We start from the raw sequence: 22,756 nt of genomic DNA, 5'->3' as shown, positions 1-22,756 counted from the left end.
CTCTTTTTTTTATTTACTCCTAATTCCTATGTTTTTCGTATACTTTGACAAGCTTTTTTGCAATATATTCTTCAAGTCATCATACTCTTGTGGTCTTACTACCTAGTCGTCTGAAAAACTTAGTGTATACAGGGTGCAGTCAGTTAGTGGGAGCCCCATATTTCTGCATTTCTTCTTCCAGTGTTCTAATGCTTGTTCTAAAACATTTTAAGTAGTGTTGGTAACAAGCAGCAACTTTGTTTAAAAACTTTTGTTCTGTGACTTCTTTGCTAACCTTATTGTCCTGGTTAATTTTTATTCTTACGTCGTGTTAAATTGTTTTAACAGCTTTTATTAGTTATATATTTTTGACTACTCATCCCATCGCTTCCCATAGTTTAAATAAGGTGCCAAATATATCTTTACGTATATAAATAAGAGATATAGTTCTTGCCTATATTTGTCAATAGAATCTTAAATTACAAAAATCCTGTAAAAATATTCTGTAAAAAACATGCCCCAAGAAAGTAGTTTTAGAACCATATAAATATATATCCGTATTTGATATTGGCAAACTTCTATAATCTCTAGCTGAGCTAAAAATAATCATTATGTGTAATGCGTGTTGGTCAATAAAATAAAATTCAGACAGCAAATCTTTCTACAATCACAGCCCCAAGTGATAATGTTGCGCATTTTCTGGCCTATATTCTTTTTATTTGGCATCAAAGATGTTGATCGCGAAACCGTTTCTTTCCACAGAGGTTTTGTTGAATTATTCAACATTTTGAGACCCGAATTTATATCTCAACTCGAAAGTTATTACAGAGGAGTACAGGTGTTGTAGATATATTGATCAGTGCGAACTTTTACAACATAAGACTTGTTCCACAATTTATTAAGTTACAAAGCAATTAATTTTCCATCCAAAATGAAAATTTAGCTTTGTAATCAGATTGTAACGATTTAATTTAAGATGATGATATGTAAAGCACGTTTAAAAAGTAGTTTAATATTTTTTCTATTATTATTTCAAATTAAAATCTAAAGCGACATTTTTATCATAAATGTAAGATATGATCGGTAGAAAAACTAAAAAGAGTAGTTTAGGTAAAAAGAAATAAATAATAGACTTACTCACAATCTATTTACTAAACCTTAGACGACCGATTTCGCATACTACAATTTACTATGCACCGTCAGGTCTCCGTTAAGGTAACTAAATACTGAAAATGCAAATAGCCAATATTAGGGTAAATATTGTCTAGTATGTAAAAAATAATTCGGACAAAATTAGAAACATTTTTAAGAAATTAAAATTAAATTTTAACGACACATCGAGCATGTTAGGTATATTAGTTGTAACAATTGATAGTAAAGCTAAAAGTTCTGGAAGTTTATTTATAATTTAATAAACATTAACAAATAAATACCTATATTATTTTTTTGTTATATGATTGTGTATACTTTTTTTGTAAAATATTCTGTCAATGCATATATCTGTAATTTATCACTTGCTTATATTTAATAAATTAAAACTAAAAATGAAAAGTCACTGTTAAAATATACGCTAATTGATCGCTCCTAATAAATTATTACATTTAAAATAATGATTTCTTCTTCTTCTTCTTCCTTCTTGTATGTAGACTTTAAAGCCTGTTTCTTCTTCAATATTAGCCTCCTAAATTGTTTAAATTGTCGCACCATCTTTTTCTTGGTCTGCCAATACTTCTTCGTCCATTTGGTGAGTTATCTCGTGCTATTCGTACCATCCCATCCTCTGCCATTCTACTAATGTGTTCGTTCCACTCCTGTTTCCGTTTTTTCACCCATTCATTTATGTCTTCTATATTGCACGCTCTTATTATGTTTTCGCTTCTCTCCCTATCCAACAGACTTTTCCCTGATATTCGTCGGAGTATATTCATCTCTGTTGTGTCTAGTAGTAGTCTCGCTTTAGACGTGTCAGGTCTTGTCTCCGCCGTGTATGTTAATATAGGTCTAATTGCTGCTTTATATATTCTTGTTTTTGTGTCTTGTCTTAGGTGTTTGTTCTTCCAGATTGTCTCATTAAGAGATCCCGTCGCTTTACTTGCTTTTAAGCTTTGCTGTCGTACTTCTTCTTCAAGATCTACGTAACTAGTTATACCTATTCTCAGATATCTAAACCTTGCTTCCTGCTTTATTATCTTCCCATCAATTTCGATTTTACAACGTAGTGGGTATTTAGATGTTGTCATACATTTGGTTTTTTCTGCTAATATTATCATATTAGCAGATATTTCTTGGCTGTTGTATTGAAGATGTGTTTTAATCTTTGGTGTTCGTCTTCTGTCTCGGCGATTAATGCGGCGTCGTCTGCATAACATTATATTTGGATTTCTTTGTTCCCCATTCTATAGCCATGACCTTTACGTAGTACGTGTATTATTTCATCCATTATTATATTAAAGAGAAGTGGGCTTAACGAGTCACCCTGCCGGACTCCGCTTTGTACTGGTATACACTGTGTTAGTGTTCCATTTACCTTTGCCTGTATTCGATTATGGAAGTAATGTTTTCGATGGTTTGTATTGATTGGTATGTTTCTTTTATACAGTGGGTGTAAGACGTCTAAGACTTGGATACGATCGAAAGCCTTTGTTAGATATATAAAACATAGATATGCTAGTTTATTGTACTCAATGGCCTTTTCTGTGATTTGTCTTAGTACAAATACGGCGTCTACGTAGGATCTTCCGAATCAGAATCCTTCTTGTTCATCTGATAAAGTTGTTAGTTTATTGATTTTGTTGGTTAGGACTTTTGTGGTAAGCTTAAGTGCGGTATTCAGTAGATTTATACCTCTATAATTGTTGGGGTCTTCTTTATCTCCTTTCTTGAACATTGGTATCATTATGCTGTTTCTCCATGCGTCTGGTATCTTGCAGTACAATATTAGTTTTTGTATAAGTTTTGTCATCTTTAGGGTTATACTTTCTCCTCCGTGCTTTAAAAGCTCGTTGGTTATTCCGTCTGGTCCTGGTGACTTTCTATTTTTAAGTGAATTTATGGCTATTTCTACTTCCTCAAAACTGATTTCTATTTCGTGTCTTAATTCAGGTACGCTATTGTGTTGATTATTATTTTCCTTTGCTTTAAACAGTTCCGTCAGGTATATTTCCCATTGGTTCGCGGGTATGTTATTGTATTCTTTCAATTCTGCCATTTCTTTCCGTTGGTTTCTTATGAATCTCCATATTTATTTTGTGTACCGTAGAAGTCGCTTTCTATCCTTTTTGTAATCTGTTCCCAGAGTTCATTATTTGTTCTTCTTACCAACTGCTTTGTTTCATTTCGTATTCTTCTATAGGTGTCTCGGGATTTTGGGGTATTTGATGTTTTGTACTTGTAATACAAAAGGCCTCTCGTTTCCCTTTACATTTCTCTTTTATTTCTTTTCTGGACCATTGTGTATTATTGTTGCTTCTTTTGTTCAGTATGACTTTGCATTTTTCTAGAGCTTCTGTTGTTGCTTCTTTAATGTTGTTTTTAATTTTTTCCCAGCTCGCGTTTATATCTTTGATGTCGTCTATCTGTTTCAGCTGTATCTTCTGTGCTAGCCTCCTTTGGTACTAATAATAATTTTATTACAATAAACTCGCAGATTTATTACTCCAAGCCAGCGCTTATTATTATCTAACTAGTAAATTTGCCCGTAAAGTTACATGCGACGGGAAATCCAATCAAACCAGAGGCCTTATTTAAGTCTTCTTCTTCTTATTGCGCCGTCTCCTCTCGAAGGTTGGCGATGCAAATGACAATTATAGCTTCAAAAACTACTGCACGAAAGAATTCTGTGGATGAGCGGTCAAATCATCTCCTCAGGTCTTTCAGCCACGAGTTCTGGCGTCTTCCAACTAATCTTTTGCCCTGCATTTTGCCTTCCAATATGATTTGGAGTAATTCATATCTTTCACCTCTCAACATATGACCCAAGTATTGTATTTTTCACTTTCATTATGCTGAGTAGAACTGAGTAAAGCTTCTTTAAGTCAATAAATCAAAATTTGTCTTATGGTAAATCTATTTTTATCTATAGTGCCATATGATACCTCGTATGTTGCTATACGTTCATTATTAATGAAGATACTGTGTAGTGCCCTTTTGGTAATTGCCTTGTTTGTTTTTTCTATCTGAATATATTCGTTATATCCTCCACTTTCATTTGCTATGTCGCATGTTGGGATTTTTTCAGTTGTTTATTTTGTACTCAGCCGGAGGCCTTCTGTAAGTCAATAAATCAAAATTTGTCTTTTAGTTAAACTATTTATATGCTTAGTGCCCTATGACATCTGGTATGTAACTATACGTTCATTAATAATGAAGACGCTATGTATTTCGGGAGTCGCTTTGTTTATTTTCTCTATATTAATATATTCGCGATATCATTCCCTTTCATTTAACGTATCACACGCTCCAATCAGACCAATAGTTAAGGAGATATGATGTAATGACCTCTTAGCAATGCTGCAATGTGTGTTTTTATTGTGAGAACATATTCGCTACCCCCTCTCCTTTTCAATGATGTATCATACGTCACGGTCCGACGAACTATTCTACCCGCACCACAAAACGCTCAAACAATTATTTATTTCTACATAATTCTGTTTAACTTGATTTCATTTTATTTAATTCTATTTGCTTTTGTTTAATTTTATTTAATGTTATTTCCATCCATCCAATGGTACTACAGCCCAAATCGGGCCTTGACCTCTTTCAACAAGCTTTTCCAATAATTTCGATTTACCGCTATTCTTTTCCATGAACGCGTTCCCAAGCAGTTCCTGGCATCCTCATCGACTTCGTCTTCACATCTCTTTTTAGATCTTCCAACAGGTTTTTCTTCCCGCATTCTTGCATTTAGTAATTTTTTGGGGATTCTATTCTAATGCTTGCGGACCACGTGCCCTGCCCACCGTAATCTCTGCAGTTTAGTGTATTGTGCTAGAGTTGGTTCGCTATATTGCTCGTATATTTCTCTATTATACCTAATTCGCCAGTTGTTGATTTCACTTATTGGGCCCAGTATCCTACGTAATATTTTTCTTTCAAACACATCTAATGCATTGGCAGATTTCTGAGTCACCGCTTTATTTGCCAGCATAAGCCTTCTATTTATTTCTGGTTCTTCTTCATTGCTTGCGACCAGATCCATTCCTAGGTATGTGAATCTACTCACATGTTCTATATCGTCAATAAAATGCTGTTGCGCTGGTCTATTTGATCTGGTTTGTATGAGTAGTTTTATTTTATTTGTATTTATTGCTAGCCCTGCTGCTTCTGCACTCTGTTTCAACTCAACGTAGGTTTCTTCCGCTGCATTCACTGTTCTGCTCATTATGTTTATATCATCTGCGTATGCTGCTAATTGGGTAGATTTGTTTGTAAGTATGTTATTTCCGCTCACCGTCAACCGTCTAATTACATATTCAAGAACAAGATTAAAAAGCGTTGGAGCCAGTCCGTCGCCTTGTTTCAGTCCTTGTTTCATTATCGTAAACGCATCAGTGATCTGTCCCTGAATACATACCTGTGCGTCTGTTTCTGTCATTGTCATTTGTACTAGTCGTATTAATTTTGATGGTATGCCAAATTCTTCCAATATATTAGGTAGAATTGTTCTATCTATTGAATCATAGGCTTGTGTAAAATCTACAAAGAGATTGTAAACGTCCATGTCATATTCCCGAGCTTTGGCTAGTATTTGTTTTACTGTAAATAGTTGGTCAATGGTAGATCTATTTTGCCTAAACTCTGTTTGATATTCACCGATGATTTTTTCCGTGAGAGGTTGGAGTCTTCGATTAATTATGTTTTTGAGTATTTTGTATCTCGAACAAAGTAAAGAGATGCCTCTATAATTCTGACACAACAGTTTGTCGCCTTTTTTATGAATAGGACAGATTACACTTTTCTTCCATTGTTAGGGGATTTCTTCTTCTATCCATATCTCTCGTATTAGCTGGTACATTAGTTGTGTCAAATTCTTTCCTCCTTGCTTGAGTAGTTCTGCTAGTATTTTATCTATTCCCGGTGCTTTATGGCTTTTTTGTATGTGGATTGCCGTTTGGACCTCCTCTAGCGTTGGGGGTCTAGTTAATTCATTTTCTTCTCCATCTTCCCCCAGTTCTTGTTGTTGTACCTCCTGTCTCCTGTCGTGCCTGCTGCTGCCTCTGTTGTTGTAATGGTGGTTGTGTCCCTTTGTTTAGTAATTCCTTAAAATATGTCATACAGGTTCTCTTAATTTCGTCCATATCGCTAATGATTTCACCCTTCTTATTTTTGTAGAGGCTAGTCTTCGGTTTGTATCCCTGTCTTAGATGTTTGATAAATTGGTATGCACTACGTGTTTCGTTTTCCTTAAACAACTCCCTCTCTATGTTTAGTATCCGTTGGTTTTCGTACTTTCTCTTTTTCTGCCTGTCGTACGCTTGCCGGAAATCTATGAAGAGATTATGGATAGTTCTATTGAATTCCCATCCATTTTCAAGCAGTTGTCTTAGAGTAAAGTTCTGATCTATGGTCGATTTAAGTTTTCTGAAGCCGGCTTGGTATTCCCCCATGAAATTTTCTACAAACGGTGTCAGCCTACTTAATAGAATGTTCGATAAGATTTTATATGCCGTATTAGGTAGGCAGATGATTCTATAATTAGAGCACCTGGTTTTGTCTCCCTTTTTATGGATGGGAATTATTACACTTTCGTGCCATTTTGTTGGTATTTTCTCTTCTTTCCATATAAGTGTTATTAGTTTGTGTATATGTCTATGTAGAGTTTCTCCTCCGTACTTAAGGAATTTAGCCAGTATATTGTCAGAGCCTGGAGCTTTTCCGTTCTTCAATTTGTTAATTGCTTGAAATGTTTTGTCTATTCTGGGGTCCTCTACCGGTAGGTTCACCCCAAAATATATATTTTCTCCATGTTCTTCCTCTTGATGTATGTTTGTTGTATGTATGTTTTTAAACGTACATCAAGATTCTCTAAACTCGTTAGCAACAATTCGCCAACTATATACAAAGAACACTATAGGCTTACTTGTCAAGAAAGAACATGCAGCCTTGTAAGAATCTAGTTTTGAACTCAAATTTATATGGGTTCCATCTCAAATTGGTATACAAGGTAATGAAAAAGCAGCACGCAAGGAAGACATTCCAGTATGTGAATATTGTCAACATTACTGTTTAACACCTAACAGAATGTGGAAAATATACAGTGAACAGAGAAAATAACAATATTTCCAGTAATTTAGAAACAGTACTTGGTGAACATTTATGTAAATACCAAAAACTTAATTAATTAGTTTTCTTAAAGATACATATTTATAGAATTTTTTAATATAATGTAATAACTAATGTCGCTAATGTCCTATTTGTTTGTAAATAAAAAAATGACAAGTAATAGGTAGTAAAAATTAAAAATACTGTGTTATTCCTGTCTAACAATTTATTACTTTACAAATTCAACTACCACAAAGAACAAAAAATGAACAGGCCAAACCTTCAAAATTCTCACGTCCAATAAATTCTTGATGAATCATAAGGTTGTAACTTTTTTACAAATTTTGTCAAATCAAATTTAAAAATAAAAAGGAAGTACTTAAAAGTCAATTAGTGATAAAACCAGTTCCACCTTCTTTACACTAACGAATTAATAGTACGGTACTCCTGGTGGGATGATACTATTAGTACCGCCTTTATTAAAAATATCGTCTATTACTACAAGTTCGCAATATAGAGCTGACATGAATTTATGGTTTTGAACAACTGGTAATCATACTAATGATCCATAAATATAATGTACTAATAAATCATTTTAAACAATTATTTTATTACTTAAGGTATTCTTTCATTGCTTTGCCAATAACGGATTAAATCGAGAACGTTAGCGAAAATAGGCCAATTTTTTTCTCATTTATATATTTATTTATTTAATACACGGGATAACCCCATTAACAGTTTAAATAATTACAATATACAATATCACAGTTAGGATTTAAAACTTGAAATTACTTATAATATAAAATCAATATTAAAAAGTTTAAAAAAGTTTTAAAAATAAGACTAAAAATCGAAAATAGAGTTTATGTGGTCACAGAAAGTAAGCTTCTTATCGAAAATAACACCCAAATTCCGAATAAAAGAAACATAATTCAGTGGATGATTATTAATAGTATAGCTTGTTCCAATTCTATTGACTTTACGAGAAAAACTTTAAAACAACATTTTTTTTACATTTATGTGGAGTTTGCTCTGATTGCACCAAATTTGTAGTCGGTCTAAGTCATATTGTAACAAAGCTTAATCTTTTAAGCTATCTATGACTTTCCAAAATTTCAAGTCATCTGTCAACATTAGACATTTGCTATTTAGGAAACAGGAAGTGGTGTCGTTACCGAAGTTATTAAAAAGAAGTGGAGAAGTGTGACCTCCTTGAGGAACTCCAGATGTTACTGTGATACTGTCAGACAGATGACAACCTATCTTGACTCTTTGACTTCTCACAGATGTAGAGTTTTTAATCCATGCAACAAACCTGACATGAAAGCCTACATTTGTAGATCACCAAATACAAGCCTGAAAAGTATTTGGTGATCTACACAATTAAATTATTTGGAAAAATCTGTGTATATTGCATCTACCTGTTTACGATTTTTTATATGAGATAATATATCAGATTGATAGCAAACCAAGTTTGTTGCAGTGGATTTTTTAATATGAAAACCATGTTGTGATTGAGATATTAAGCCTTTACATAACCAAGAAAGTTGCTTTGCCATAAGACTGTCGAAGAGCTTAGAAATTGCAGATTGTATTAAAATGCTACAATAATTTTCAATATTGTCTTTCTGACCATTTTAAACATAGGAGCAACATAACTTTCTTTCCATGAAGAAGGAAACATAGAGGTTTCCAAAGATCTATTAAACAGTATAACAAATGGTATTACAAGGGTATAGACACAATTTTTTAATAAAAAATTAGGCACTCCATCTGGACCAGCAGTAAGCTTATTGGGCAGCTCATTTATGCCATTAACAATATTGGTCGTGGTAATCTTAGAAGGACAAATATTTGTACTAAAATTGCTATTTAATGGATGGATAGGTATGTAAAGGTTTTTGTTATTTGGTGAATACACAGTTTGGAAGAAGTTCATAACTAAATTAGCTATGTCTTGACCATTTGTTGCAGATTGAACTTGATAAAATAAGGAGTTAGGTAGATTATGACTAGATCGCTTATCATTGATGTACTTCAAAAATAATTTTGGATCATTTCTTAGGCCAGTATCTATACCTTTAATGTAGTTGCCGAAACAAATTTCAGACAGTTCTTTACATTCAGCTCTTAGGTGAGAAAATATAATATAGTCATCATCAGAATGATTATTAACAATATTGTAGCAAACAGTATTTATTATATATCAGCAGAGAACCATTTGGGAAAAGTTGAAGTTCTATATTTCTTCAATGGCACAAAGTAAGCAATTCCTATATAGAGAATTTCGTAGAATAATTTTGAAGCAACTTCAACATCATTACCCATACATACCTGCCAGTTTATGGAAACAAGGAAGTTGTTAAGCGCAATGTAATCGCCATTCCAAAAATCATAAACAACTCATCATAAACCAACTTATTTCTATTTGTTTCTTTCACGTCGAGGTTTCAGCAACGTTCATAACCGATATGATGGATGCTAGGATCTAAAAGGGAATCACTTGCTTTTAAGATATTAAGCTCCCTAACATTGTTCTCACTAAAAAGATAGATATCTTGTGCTAAGTATTGAAGAACAACATTTTCCACAGTTTGACAATGCCAGTTGTATATATCGTGAGGTGATTGTGGAGGTATGTATAACACTACCGACCACAAACTTGATTTCATTAAGTTGACATAAGATATATATTTGCTCAACGAGAACTTCACTATTAATGGTTTGTAATTTTAGCTTGTTTAGCTAAAGTTTAGACCATCGAAAATCCGAGTTATGAAGAAGTAGTTCAGATAATAAATAAACTAAAAAACAATAAAGCACCAGGAACGGACGGAATTTCGGCAGAATTATTAAAGCATGGAGGATCCGAACTCTGGGAAAGAATCCATTACCTAATAACATTAATATGGACAAAGGAGCAAATGCCAGAGGAATGGACAGTTGGCCTCATACAGCCAATATATAAAAAAGGAGATAAGAGGGAATGCCAGAATTATAGGCCAATTACATTGCTAAATGTAATATACAAAATTCTTTCTGGTATAATCTACAATAGATTATTAGAATACTCCGAAAATATAATTGGTGATTATCAAAATGGATTCAGACCAAATAGAGCCACTACAGATAACATATTCATACTAAGAACGATACAAGAAAAAGCTTATGAATACGACATAGACCTATATAATATGTATATAGACTTTAAACAAGCTTTTGATAGTGTAAAAAGAGACAGAATGCTGGAAGACCTTTGTAATCTAGGTATACCTAAGAAATACATCAGCCTCATAAAAATGACGTTGCAGAGTTCAAAAGCCGCAGTCAGAGTAGATGGAGAAGTGACTCCCCTGTTTAACATCAACATGGGAGTAAGACAGGGAGATGCTATTCAACCTAGTTCTTGAGGCAGTTATCAGAAAGACCAATATAACCGGCCATATAAACACCAAATCAGTACAAATTACTGCATATGCAGACGATGTAGCCATCATTAGTAGGAATAAGCTACAACTAATGGAAGTGTTCAAACAAATTGATCCTGATGCAAAAGGTCTCAAAATAAACGAAGCAAAAACAAAGTATATGACAGTCAAAACAATAACTGACAATGAAAATAATATCACAATAGACAACTATACTATCGAACGAGTGGATGCCTTTACATATCTCGGCACAGAAATCAATCAGAAGAACTCCGTAAGTAGCGAAATTAATGCACGTATTTCCAGCGGGAGTCGTACATACTATGCTAATAAAAGATTGATGACATCGAAATTATTAGACAAAAGAACCAAAATGACTATCTACAGAACACTGATTAGACCCGTAGTAACCTATGGATGTGAAACTTGGGTAATGACGAAAAAAGATGAAGCCCAACTCAGGACATTCGAGAGAAGAATACTGAGGAAAGTATATGGCCGGTACAAGAGGAAGATGGCACATGAAGAATCAGGAGAAACGACGAGGTTAATGAGTTAAATGAAGGTTATGACATTGTAAGATTTGTAAAAAGTCAAAGACGGTCATGGCTGGGACATGTGCAGAAACAAAACGATGCAAAAACAACAAAGAAAATGTTACAATGGAAGCCCATAGGAAGGCGAAAAAACGGAACGCCCAGAACGAGATGGTTGGATGACGTGGAAGACGACCTGAAAACAATGAACATAAGACAATGGAGAAGAAGGGCACAAGAGAGATCTGAATGGAAGGACATAGCCAGACAGGCAAAGACCCATCCAGGGTTATGATGCCAAAAGAAGAAGAAGAAGAAGAATTTTAGCTTGTTGGTTAACATTAACACTAGTACACCACCGCCACTCAACTTTGCACTGGTTCTTTGGGATTTATCACATCTGTAGATACTAAAACCATTACATTTAATTTCACAATCAGTTATGTTATCATTCAAGTTATTCTCCAATAAAATAATTATATTGTACAAGCAGCAGGAACTACTTTTCAGAATTTCAGAAATCTTTGTACGAATACCTCCAACATTTTGATAAAAAACTGTTAATGGAAAGGATACTAGTTTTTTTGTAGTTTAACTTCACAAACTCTAGGAACACCACTGCAGCATCTAATGTATAAATTTTCATCACCAGCAGATTTTCTTTCCTCGTAAATTATTTTTAGCTACCTTGTAAGCGTCTTGTTCTATCTTAGTTTGATCCTTTGAGATTCTATAAACAGTATTTCGAAGCTTATTACTAGACTTAAGAGCCAATTTCACCGTGTTAGCATTACACATAACTTTGATTGTAACTAGACACTTTGCCAACTCAGATAACGTGTGATATGGTGGATTCCTCTTGCTGTAAGACAAGTAAACGAAAGACCTCACACACCTGAGATTTGTCATAGCTAATGCGATCAGCTAATACATTAGAGTTATATTCAGGAATTTTATAAATCATAAGATTTTGAGCTCTATCTATACGTTGTTGTACTTCATAAAAAACTGAATTGGCTGTTGTCTGTGAATTGCTATTAATGTAATCTGTTCTTTGAGACTGGTGATTTCTTTTACCAGTTTGGCAAATCTTTGCACAAACGTAGAAACACTCTGTTGTTACATTTGGAAATGAATCACGACAGGTAGCGCAAAAGTACATAAGTAGACGTTTCTGCAAAATAATTGCCCGTATCTCGGATGTGGACAAGCCAGAGTATTTTTCTGCAATGTGTATCCTTAAACGGCAACTGTCGCATGCTATTATTTGCTTTTATTGGTCATTATAAGCTCAAAAGTATCATAAAAAGTATTTCAGTAATCCTCGGCTTTTTGCGGTCTATTATTTATGAAATATTCTTTTCAATTTTAATATACTTTCAAAACTTAAAGTTTAAAAAAAATAAGCAGCAATATTTTGTTTGTTTTGATAACCTAACCTCTCAAGCTATGGCCTCATGTCTCAACCTTCTCATGCATAGGCCATGTGTTACGTCCTTCCACACATATTTTTAGTTTTTTTTATTAATAATTTTTATTATTTTATTTTTATATTTAATTCTTTAATTAACGTGTGTGTATGTCTTATATAATTAATACGGCCCTGTACACAACTCCCTATGAGACTTGAGTTAGGGGACGTGAAGCTACGAGACGACACGCACTTCAGTCAAAGTGACAGTGACAGTGACAGTTTTGTATAAATCAACGCGCAAAAACACTTCAGTATTTTTTGTGTAAAACCTTACGAAGCGGCTTTAAGAAGATTCTGCCCCCGAGTCAACCCCAGTGCACTGTGGAAGAAGAAGAAGCATTAGAACAACATCACAGGTACCGTAATTTGATTGCATACACACACAATATTTATATTAATTGATAAATTTACATATAACTTATTTTCGCATAAACATAATACCAGCACCTAAATAAACATTTATGAGCGAGTGTTTCTCTTATAGAATTTACAGCTTGTTCACCATGTTTTGTTGAAAGGAGAGAATATTGGAACCAGAGTAATAGTTTGAATATATCATCATCATATAACGGGGGTCCTACGGCGATTGCCGCTTCCCGCATTTCAGCCTCCATCTTTTCCTATCTCTCCAATCTCCCTCTTCTAAGCCTATAGATTGCATTGTTTTTGTAATTTCTCTTCTCCAGGAATTTGGTGGTCTTCCCCTTTTCCTTCTTTCTGGCGGAACATACATTAAGGCTTTCTTTGGCCACCGCTCCTCCTCCATTCTCATCACGTGACCATACCATTGTAATTGCCTTCCTTGTATTCTATCTGAAAGAGTATCTCTAATTCCTGTACGGTTTCGTATTTCCTCATTCCTGATTCTTTCCATTCTCGATACTCGACATGACCTTCTAAGATAATCCATTTCCACAACGTCTACTTTATCTCGTTCATTCTTTGTCATCGTCCAACATTCGGCACCATATGTGGTAATTGGTTCTACAATTGCTCTGTATAAGCGAAGTTTGGTATGCATCTTTATTTTATTAGACCACAGTAATGAATTCAGTATTCGGATGCATTTTTTCCCTTGGGTTATTCGGTTTTGTACATCTATCTTAACTCTGCCATCTGCTGATATGATGCTTCGTAGATATTTATACTGGTTGCAGCCTTTTATGACTGCGTTTTCAAGCCTCAGATCTGTGGTATTTCCTCCAATTTTTAAATATTCTGTTTTGCTTATGTTTACAGTAAGCCCCCATTTGGCATATTCCTCAAATAATTTTCGATTCATATAATTTATATCTTCCTCATCGGTTGCAACCACCACCTGATCATCTGCAAACAACAATGTATACAGAGTTTTTTGTCCCACTTCGATGCCCATAAATCTACATTTATTTCTCCAATTCCTCAATGCTTCTTGGACGTATATTTTAAAGAGTATCGGTGACAAACAGCATCCTTGCTTTAGGCCTTTAGTGACTTTAAATTGATTTGAGGTTCTGGTTCCAATTTTTACACAACTAACTGCATTTTCGTACAATTTATATATCGCTCGGATATACGTCGAATCCAATCCGGACCTTTTGAGGACCTCAAACATTTTCTTTAACGGGACACTATCATATGCTTTCTCAAGGTCTATAAATACCAAATGGGTCTCTCTACTTCTTTCGACACGCTTTTCAATTATTTGTCGTAGGATAAATATATTATCAAGGCAGGATCTCCCGGTACGAAAGCCGCTTTGTTCTTCAATATCTTGTATCTGTCTTTCAACCCTCTTCTTTAATATTCTGCCGTACAACCGGCCCACAGAGCTCGTCACACTAATACCTCTATAATTGGAACAGTCTTTTTTATTCCCTCTCTTATATATGGAGCTTATATAAGATTTATTCCAATCTTTAGGAATTTCCTGGTCTCCACACATACATATATTTATTTAGTTTGAATATATACTAAATAATAATATTTGTAAATAGAAAAAAAGTAATTTTCCGTATTCAATTAAAAAAAATAAATTGTCGTCAAATATCTGTCGAATCAATCAACTGCTAAATGTTATAAATGTTTTTGTATTAACAATACAGTTGAAATATCCACATGATGTGATTCATCTGGCATCCTACAAAAAATAATTATATTTCCGAGCTGTGCTATTAAACAAACAAAAAAATAACTGCATATTAATGCGTTCAATATTTACATTGCAGGTCACTTAGCAAAACAGTTTTTATTAATTCAATTAATCAATCAATTAAACACATGTGTTCTCAATGTTGAAGATTGAGTTAGTGCTAATTAAACTGAACCGCTGGCTGTTACTTATATATGGCAATGAAGTTGAATTATTGTATAAATGAACTATGATGTATTTTGATAGTTTCTTTAGATCATAAGTTAAAAAGCAATTTGGTTTAGATACTTAATAAAGCAAACCTTTCGGATATAAGAAAAAGACAAGAAACTATCACTAGAATAAAATAGATATCTTACTCGTATTTTAGTAGAAGATCTGCATAGTATGTCCACACTCATAGAACAGTATTATAATATTTTAAGTATATAGTCCAATAAACCAAAGATAATTTTTTTTACTTTAAATGCATATTTACTTCTTCTTCTTTGGGTGTGGTGTCCGTATTCAGAAGTTGGCCGTCATCATGTTTACAATTTCCTGAAATCTTTCTCTGTCGGCTGCTGCGCGAAATAATTCTTCTACTGTGGAACCACACCATTGTCTAATATTACGCAGCCATGAAAGTTTCTTTCTACCAATCCATCTCTTTCCTTCCACTTTTCCTTGTATTATAAGGCGAAGTAGATGGTATTTAGGTCCTCTAATTATATGGCCGAAGTATTCTGTTTTTCTCCTCTTTATGGTGTTTATGAGCAGACGTTCTGAATTGATCATTTGAAGAAGATCTTCATTGGAAGTGTGCGAAACCCACGATATCTTTAGGATTCGTCTATAGCACCACAATTCGAATGCTTCTAACTTGTTTAGCATTGTGATTTCTAAAGTCCATGTCTCACAACCATACAATAGGATGGACCACACATAACATTTCAGGACCTTCTTACGAATATTCATCGACAGGTTTCTGTTGCATAAAACTGGTTTCCAGGTCATAAAAGCCTTACGTGATATTTCGATCCTGGTTATTATCTCTTCATCAGAGTCACAATTTACATTTAACCAGCTGCTAAGGTATTTGAAATGATTTACCCTTTCGATCTCCTCTCCATTAAGAGAAATCATACCTTGATCTATATTGATCTTTCCAACTGCCATCCACTTTGTCTTTGAAATGTTGTTTTTTAGGCCTCTTTGATAACTTGCTTCACTGACTAGATTTAGTAATGTTTGGAGATCTTGTAAATTTTCTGCAAGAATGGCTGTATCGTCAGCGTATCTAATATTGTTGATTACTTCTCCACCTAGTCTTACTCCCTCTTGTCTGTCATCCAAAGCCTCCCTAAAGATTTCTTCAGAGTACAGATTAAAAAGAGTGGGTAACAAAACACAACCCTATCGTACTCCACGTATGATGGATATTTTTTCAGTCGGACTGTCTTCAATTTGGATAGAGGCTACTTGATTGTAATATAAGTATTTCAGCAGTCTTATATCATAGTGGTCAAGTCCTGCTGCCCGTAGGCAATCGAAAAGTGTATCGTGTTGTACTCTGTCGAACGCCTTCTCGAAGTTGATGAAACAAACACAAACATTCTTTCGGAATTCACAACTTTTTTGTAATAGAACGCGCATACAGAATAGTGCCTCTCTAGTTCCTAGACCGTTTCTAAATCCAAATTGCTTATTACCCATCCTACTTTCGCATACAAGGAATACTCGGTTTTGTATAATTCATAAGAGTATCTTGTGTGTGACTCATCAAACTGATTAGTCTAAAATCGCTGCATTTGGTGGGCCTGCTTTTCTTTGGTAATGTTATAAACAGTGACTCTAACCAATCATCTGGTATTTTTCCTTCATTGTAAATTTTGTTGAAGAAAGTGGTTAAGCAGGCAATGCTTTCCTCATCCAAAAGTTTAAGTAGCTTAGCAGGGATTTGATCTGGTCTAGGTGATTTATTGTTTTTGGCTTGCTGTATTGCCTTTTTGACTTCCGAATTCAGTATACTGGGACCTCTGTCTAACTGGTTGTCACAGGCAGTATTTGGAGCATTTTCTCTTGAAGCATCGTCAAAAAGGTCAGTGATGTATCTCTCCCATTCTTTGCACTGTTGTTCGTGATCACAAATTCTCCGTCCGCGCTTTTAAGTATGTGAGCATTTTTCTGTTTTCTAATTCCGGCAGTATATTTAAGTTTCTTGTGGAGGTTGAAACTGTCATGCTTTTTTTGAAGGTCTTCTATTTCTTTACATAAATTCTCAAGCCAGGATTCTTTGGCTTGCTTAATTTTTCTTTTTATGCTTTTATTGATTTCACGGTATTCGATAATATTTCTATTTTTGTGTTGCCGTCGAACTTCCATCAGGTCTAGAATTTCTTGTGTCATCCACTCATTTTTTGCCAACATGGTAGGTGTTTTCAAAGACTCTTGTACGTTCTCTAAAATCGAGTTTTGAATATCATACCAGCATTCGTTAATGGTTCTGTTTTCGTTTGGTATATTTGATATTCTGTGTATTTTACTATTTATCTGCTGTGATATGTGTTCGCGCGTTTAAGGGTTTTTCAGGGGGTCGAGATATATCTTACAAGGCTTAGTTGGCTTTGTTAATTTCTTTAATTTAATTTGTATTTTGGAGCAGAGTAAATTGTGATTTGAGTTTATGTCAGCGCCGGGGTAAGTTTTTACATCTTTAATATTGTTTCGAAATCGGTGGTTTATTAGGATGTAGTCTATTTGGTTCCGTACTATTCTGCCTTGATGTCCATCTTGAGGGAATTTCCACGTGTAAAGACGCCTTTCTAGAAGTTGAAACCAGGTATTTGTAATGGCGAAGTCATTTTCTTGGAAGAATTCTATTAGACGTTCATCTCTTTGATTTCTCTCTCCCAATCCAAACTTTCCGATGATGCCCTGCGTCATCTTCTGTCCAACTTTAGCGTTAAAGTCACCCATAATTATTACTGCTTCGTGTTTCTTTGTTATTTTTAGCACTTCTTCTATTTGATGGTAGAATTCTTCAATATTCTGCTCATCTGCGTCAGCAGTGGGAGCATAAACTTGGATGATATTTATATTTACAGGTTTAGCATTCAGCTGTATTAAAATTACTCTGTATGATATTGGGATGAAGTTAGTGACATACTTATTAATATGTTGTTTAATAATTATTGCTACTCCGTTTCGATGCATATGGTCTTGATTTTCAGAAAAATAAACGGCGTAACCATTTGCAATAAAATTCCCTTTGTTTGGCCATCTTGTTTTACTCGCCTCCATGATAGTAATGTTTAGTCAGTCCATTTCAGAGAGTAGATTTCTCAACTTACCAGCACTATATAAAGTTGTTACATTCCATGTGGCCACTTTATATGGATTCTTCATTTTCATCGTATGTCTAGTGATGTTTTGCTCACAGGGATTTCGCTGGATAGCGACCTGGGAAGCCCTGTGGTTTGATTGTAGATTCCTTCCCCTGCCGGATCTTGAGTTCCGCAGCCCATGATCAGTAATATTCGTTACACTCATTGATTACATGATAAAGTAATGACATTACTGTTGCCTAATGTCATATCCTCAGTTGATCCGCGGGTACTTATTTGGCAATGCCTTATTCGTACCTGTCCTGCATATCTGCAGGAACTTTCCCTATCAGCCATATGGGACGTGCCGTGTCGAGGTTGAGGACATCCCCCGCCCAGTCTGTCTTCCGTGAAGTACAGAAGAGCCCCATATTTACAATCTACTCATAAACAGTACATTGAGTAATTAGTAACTATAATGACAATATTGACTTGATTTGGGTACCGTCAAGCGACAGTTCTCCATTTTCACCTATGTAACCAGGTCTTCTATCCAAGTCCTCTTCAGTCTTCGTTCCTCCACATACCAAGGGATGTTATCTATCATACGCAGTGTTTTTGATTAAAAGGTCTGCAAAATTTTTGTGTTTAAGGAATTGCTACAGCTCCAGAGTTCTACGCCGTAAGCCCATATTGGTTTTAGTATGACTTTGTAAAGCAATACTTTGTTCTCCAATGACAGTTGTGACTCTCTGCCAAGTAACCAATTCATTGGTTTTAATTTTATATTGAGCTGAGTTTTTTGGCGTTAATGTGTTGCTTTCAGGTGAGCTTTCGGTCCAAATGCAACCCAAGATATTTCACAACGTCTCTAGCAGGAACATTGTTTCGACTAACTTGTGGACAAGTACATCTTTTTGTTGTAAATGTGATTTGAGCTGATTTGTAATTATTAACTTTAATTTTCTATTTTGTCAACCAATTCTCTAATGCATGCAAGTAATTTTGCAGTTTTTCAGATGCTATGTCTGGGTCTTTGTTTGAAACTAAAACAGCTGTATCATCGGCAAAAGTCATCGGCCACTGTGACGTCATCTGTAGTAGGTATGTCGGCAGTAAAGATCAGGTACAGGGACCGAGGACACTTCTCTAAGGAACTCCGGATTGGCTTGAGTGATACGTTGAAAAATCATTATTGCTTTTTACTTGGAACGAACATTCGTTAATATAGGACTTCAGGATAAGGTACATATCGCTAGGCAGTAAAAATTTTAATTTATATAGTAAATCATTGCGCCAGACTTTATCAAAAGCCTGCTGGATATCAAGAAACATTGAAGCACACTTGGTCTTTTCTTCCAAACTTTTCTTGATTTTAATTTACTATTCTATGACACTGTTGGATTTTTGAATATTTTGACGGAAACCAAACTGATGTTCTGGTATTATGTTCTCGAGTGGTACAGTTTCGCTTATTCTATATAGCAGGAGTCTTTCAAATATCTTGGACATCAAAGTTAACAAGCTTATCGGACAATAGGAAGAAGGTTCTGTAGGCAATTTAGCTGGATTTCCCATCATTATAATATGAGCATATTTACACTGGATTGTAAAATGGCTTCTATTGTAGATAATAGTAAACATGAGAACTGCTTTCCTGGGTAGATGTTCTAGGATTCTCCTATCAATTTGATCGTATCCTGGGGCTTTGTGAAAGTTGGTACTCATTATTATTCTGCGAACCTCGAATGAGGAGAATGATTTTATTTTAGGTGATAGTTGATGGATGGATAGTGCATCTAGATATTCGCTAACTACATCATCATTTATGTTTTTACCTAAATTTGGAGTAAATATATTTTCTAAATATTCAGCAAATACATTAGCTTTTTCATTGTCAGTCTGCGCCCAACTCCTATCAGGTTTTCATATTGGAGAAATTGGTCATTTTCTTGAATTTTTTAGTTGTTTTCCATATAGAGTGGTCATCTTTAGAGAGATTGTTAATATAAAAATTAAAGGTGTCTTTACGAGCTTTATTTAGCGCTAAAGTTAGCTGGTATGTTAGTCTATTGAACTATGTCTTATCGAGTGGATTTCGAGTCCTTTGCCATTTTGCACGCACTCTTCTTTTTTCGGTTAGAATTTGTTTAATATGTAATGGCACATTGTTGTCTTCAGGATTACCTTTTTTACTTATAGGAGTAGATTCCCAAGTAGCGTTTTGTATTAAAGCCGTTAGCTTTTGTACTACAAATTCCAGCTCATCAGATTCTTTTATTCGGTGATATAACGTTATATTCTGGTAAATCTTGTTTTCAAATTGTTCCCAGTTTGTCTTTTTGTTAGATAGTCTTAATGGATGTTGCCAATGTGGTCTGAACTTAGGTCAAAACTAGACTCTATGTTTGAATGTGTGTTAGGTAAACCTTTAAAAATTGCAAAATCTAGAAGATCCGGAATTTTGTTATCTGCTGGCCAGTATGTTGGTTGTCCTGTGGATAAGAAGAATGAATTGTTTTTCTGTAATGATCGATTTAGATTTCTAACTTTCGTTGTAGTTAGTCGTGATCCCCATAGAGTATTTTTGACATTCCAATCGATTACTACAGGGAAGTATGAGACAAGGGTTTGGAAGAAGCTGTCGTATTTTTTAACTAGGATATTATCTCTGGGAGGTGAATAAATAGCTGCGATAATCAATGGCCACGAGAACATTTCTATTCTGATTGAAGTGCTCTGAATAGGTGTAAAATAACTTTGTAAAATGTTATGTTTAACAGATGATCTGACTATGATTGCCGATCCTGCATGGGCTGTTCCGTCGGGATGGTGGGTAAAATATACTGTGTTAAAAATAAAGTAGTTTCTTGAACATGATCTGTTAGGCCGTTCGCATTCCAGGCCGCTGTTCTTATTTGCTTAGCGATTAATTTGTTATTTTGCTTATGACTGTTATTAGCATGTTGAACAGCATTGATCATGCTGTTCTGATTAAGCAACTGATTAAATAACATTTTAAATTCATTTAATAAGTCTGACATTAGCGTAGTTATATCTATATTATTACTGTTTTCATTTTGTTTTTGGGGATTTCCTGAAACGATTTGGGAATAACTACCTTTATTATGTGATTTTCTGCTGTATTGTAGTCTAGGTATTTTTTATGTGTTTTATTTACATAATTTCTGTTTCTGTGTTTTATTAAGTCTCTTTATACAGTGCAACCTCTGTAATTAGCTAGATGACTACCATTACATAAAGCGCAAGTTGCAGGAGTATCTTTAGGTATAGTACATATTTTTGTATCATAGGGACCACCGCATTTTACGCAATCATACGCTTTTAAGCAATATGGTTTGAAGTGCCCATAGGTCTGGCATCTGGTGTACTAGATTATACTATTCTTTTATTTTGTAGCCTCTACGTTAATTTTTGAGTTTAATAAAAATTCTATTTCGTATGCTTTTTTATTATTTGTGTTGGGTTCAAGATCCATAAAGAATAGTGAAAGAGGTTCTTTTGTTAGTCCATGTTTAACATTGATTATGATTCTAACACGGTCGCCCTTTTTCGCAAGTTCGGTTTTTATATCATCTGTATTAATTGTGTGATGGAGTCCTTTTACTACAATTCTATATGCTCTATCCTGCTGAAGTTGGTAGCTGTGGAATACAATTTTCTTTTCTTTCATATAGCTTACTAGTTTCCTGTACATTTCTGGACTTTAGGCGTTTATTTTGACTACACTATCTGGGAATGTTTTTGTACCATAAGTTTTAGCAGGGGTGACCCCGTTCAGTGAGTTAATAATTGCCATATAGTCGGTCACTCCGTAGACATAGATTGGAGGTGGCCTTTGATCTTTTGATTGTGTAGTTGGTGTTTGGTTATCAGTGTTGTTGTTGGCTGTTTGGTTATCATCGGTACCTTGTTCTTATAGTACTTGGAATCTGTTGTTTGTTGTGGTTTGTGTATTTTGGTTAGTAGGTTTATTTATTTGTGATTTCTTGCTTTGTTTGGTTATTTTTTGTCACGAGGGAGTTTCATGTTCATTTGTATGACTTTCCATTTCTTCTTCGCTCGATGATTGCTCTGGAGGGTGCTAGATTTGTATTAATTTGAGCCGGTGGAGGTGGTTGTGGCTGAAGATTGAATTGATTAGCAGAAGTGTAAAGGAAGTGTAAGGAATAAAATTTAATGATGATTTATTTTTTATCCTTTATCCTTTTTTTTGGTGACTTATCTCTTACTATTTTGATTACACGGATCTTCTCCATTCTGCTTATGTGGTTATTCTATTTTTTTTTTCCATTTTGTGTCCATTTATTTGTACACTGTGCGTTACATTTTCTTCTAATGTCTTCACTTTTTTCTCGATCCCACAGCGTATTTCCTGAAATTCTTCTCAGTACTCTCATCTCAGCAGTTTCCAGTAGCTTTTGCAATGTGGCTGTGTTGGATCTTGTTTCTGAGGCATATATCATTATTGGTCTTACACTGACTTTATTCTTGACTTCATCTCAGTGTTAATGTTTCGTCATATGGTGTTATTAAGGCATCCTGCCAATCTATTTGCTTTTTGTACTTGATCTCTCACTTCTTTGTCCAGGTCTTCATAGCTGGACAGTGTAATTCCCAGG

At 34.7% G+C, this 22,756-nt stretch overlaps 1 protein-coding gene across 2 annotated transcripts in view; it reads left to right on the top strand.

Annotated features, from left to right (window-relative positions):
* LOC140442611 (15-hydroxyprostaglandin dehydrogenase [NAD(+)]-like) overlaps positions 1-22,756 on the top strand; it is a 78,835-nt gene that overhangs the window by 29,133 nt on the left and 26,946 nt on the right. Inside the window, exon 1 of one of the 2 annotated variants that reach the window (XM_072533619.1) lies at positions 12,918-13,033. The exons of the other annotated variant lie outside the window; for it this stretch is intronic. The gene's annotated coding sequence lies outside the window, so the exon portion shown is untranslated. Of the gene's footprint in view, positions 1-12,917; positions 13,034-22,756 lie in introns of those variants that run through there. 2 annotated transcript variants of the gene reach the window in all.

This window comes from Diabrotica undecimpunctata, chromosome 6, assembly GCF_040954645.1.
Source record: "Diabrotica undecimpunctata isolate CICGRU chromosome 6, icDiaUnde3, whole genome shotgun sequence".
NCBI classification, from domain to species: domain Eukaryota; kingdom Metazoa; phylum Arthropoda; class Insecta; order Coleoptera; family Chrysomelidae; genus Diabrotica; species Diabrotica undecimpunctata.
This window is presented reverse-complemented; position numbering and strand designations above follow the sequence as displayed.